Below are 2,500 nucleotides of genomic sequence, written 5' to 3'. Positions count from 1 at the left end.
CGAGAGCGGAGCAAAACGTCAGCCATCTCAGCACCCTGGAACCCCCCGGGTGGCACAGGGCTGGATGGGGCTTTCGTATAGCAGGGACGGTGCTGCCTCTCGCTTCGCTCGCTGTCCGCCGCTCGCCGCTCGCTCGTGCAGCCAAAAATGGCCAGTTTTGGCCCGTTTTTGGGCCGTTTTGGCCAGTTTTTGGCCTGTTCTTGCATTGCGCGGTGACCGTCGAGAGCGGAGCAAAACGTCAGCCATCTCAGCACCCTGGAACCCCCCGGGTGGCACAGGGCTGGATGGGGCTTTCGTATAGCAGGGACGGTGCTGCCTCTCGCTTCGCTCGCTGTCCGCCGCTCGCCGCTCGCTCGTGCAGCCAAAAATGGCCAGTTTTGGCCCGTTTTTGGGCCGTTTTGGCCAGTTTTTGGCCTGTTCTTGCATTGCGCGGTGACCGTCGAGAGCGGAGCAAAACGTCAGCCATCTCAGCACCCTGGAACCCCCCGGGTGGCACAGGGCTGGATGGGGCTTTCGTATAGCAGGGACGGTGCTGCCTCTCGCTTCGCTCGCTGTCCGCCGCTCGCCGCTCGCTCGTGCAGCCAAAAATGGCCAGTTTTGGCCCGTTTTTGGGCCGTTTTGGCCAGTTTTTGGCCTGTTCTTGCATTGCGCGGTGACCGTCGAGAGCGGAGCAAAACGTCAGCCATCTCAGCACCCTGGAACCCCCCGGGTGGCACAGGGCTGGATGGGGCTTTCGTATAGCAGGGACGGTGCTGCCTCTCGCTTCGCTCGCTGTCCGCCGCTCGCCGCTCGCTCGTGCAGCCAAAAATGGCCAGTTTTGGCCCGTTTTTGGGCCGTTTTGGCCAGTTTTTGGCCTGTTCTTGCATTGCGCGGTGACCGTCGAGAGCGGAGCAAAACGTCAGCCATCTCAGCACCCTGGAACCCCCCGGGTGGCACAGGGCTGGATGGGGCTTTCGTATAGCAGGGACGGTGCTGCCTCTCGCTTCGCTCGCTGTCCGCCGCTCGCCGCTCGCTCGTGCAGCCAAAAATGGCCAGTTTTGGCCCGTTTTTGGGCCGTTTTGGCCAGTTTTTGGCCTGTTATTGCATTGCGCGGTGACCGTCGAGAGCGGAGCAAAACGTCAGCCATCTCAGCACCCTGGAACCCCCCGGGTGGCACAGGGCTGGATGGGGCTTTCGTATAGCAGGGACGGTGCTGCCTCTCGCTTCGCTCGCTGTCCGCCGCTCGCCGCTCGCTCGTGCAGCCAAAAATGGCCAGTTTTGGCCCGTTTTTGGGCCGTTTTGGCCAGTTTTTGGCCTGTTCTTGCATTGCGCGGTGACCGTCGAGAGCGGAGCAAAACGTCAGCCATCTCAGCACCCTGGAACCCCCCGGGTGGCACAGGGCTGGATGGGGCTTTCGTATAGCAGGGACGGTGCTGCCTCTCGCTTCGCTCGCTGTCCGCCGCTCGCCGCTCGCTCGCGCAGCCAAAAATGGCCAGTTTTGGCCCGTTTTTGGGCCGTTTTGGCCAGTTTTTGGCCTGTTCTTGCATTGCGCGGTGACCGTCGAGAGCGGAGCAAAACGTCAGCCATCTCAGCACCCTGGAACCCCCCGGGTGGCACAGGGCTGGATGGGGCTTTCGTATAGCAGGGACGGTGCTGCCTCTCGCTTCGCTCGCTGTCCGCCGCTCGCCGCTCGCTCGTGCAGCCAAAAATGGCCAGTTTTGGCCCGTTTTTGGGCCGTTTTGGCCAGTTTTTGGCCTGTTCTTGCATTGCGCGGTGACCGTCGAGAGCGGAGCAAAACGTCAGCCATCTCAGCACCCTGGAACCCCCCCCGGGTGGCACAGGGCTGGATGGGGCTTTCGTATAGCAGGGACGGTGCTGCCTCTCGCTTCGCTCGCTGTCCGCCGCTCGCCGCTCGCTCGTGCAGCCAAAAATGGCCAGTTTTGGCCCGTTTTTGGGCCGTTTTGGCCAGTTTTTGGCCTGTTCTTGCATTGCGCGGTGACCGTCGAGAGCGGAGCAAAACGTCAGCCATCTCAGCACCCTGGAACCCCCCGGGTGGCACAGGGCTGGATGGGGCTTTCGTATAGCAGGGACGGTGCTGCCTCTCGCTTCGCTCGCTGTCCGCCGCTCGCCGCTCGCTCGTGCAGCCAAAAATGGCCAGTTTTGGCCCGTTTTTGGGCCGTTTTGGCCAGTTTTTGGCCTGTTCTTGCATTGCGCGGTGACCGTCGAGAGCGGAGCAAAACGTCAGCCATCTCAGCACCCTGGAACCCCCCGGGTGGCACAGGGCTGGATGGGGCTTTCGTATAGCAGGGACGGTGCTGCCTCTCGCTTCGCTCGCTGTCCGCCGCTCGCCGCTCGCTCGCGCAGCCAAAAATGGCCAGTTTTGGCCCGTTTTTGGGCCGTTTTGGCCAGTTTTTGGCCTGTTCTTGCATTGCGCGGTGACCGTCGAGAGCGGAGCAAAACGTCAGCCATCTCAGCACCCTGGAACCCCCCGGGTGGCACAGGGCTGGATGGGGCTTTCGTA

This window comes from Musa acuminata, unplaced genomic scaffold, assembly GCF_036884655.1.
Source record: "Musa acuminata AAA Group cultivar baxijiao unplaced genomic scaffold, Cavendish_Baxijiao_AAA HiC_scaffold_459, whole genome shotgun sequence".
In the NCBI taxonomy this organism is placed as follows: Eukaryota; Viridiplantae; Streptophyta; class Magnoliopsida; order Zingiberales; family Musaceae; genus Musa; species Musa acuminata.
Note: the sequence above shows the minus strand (reverse complement) of the source record.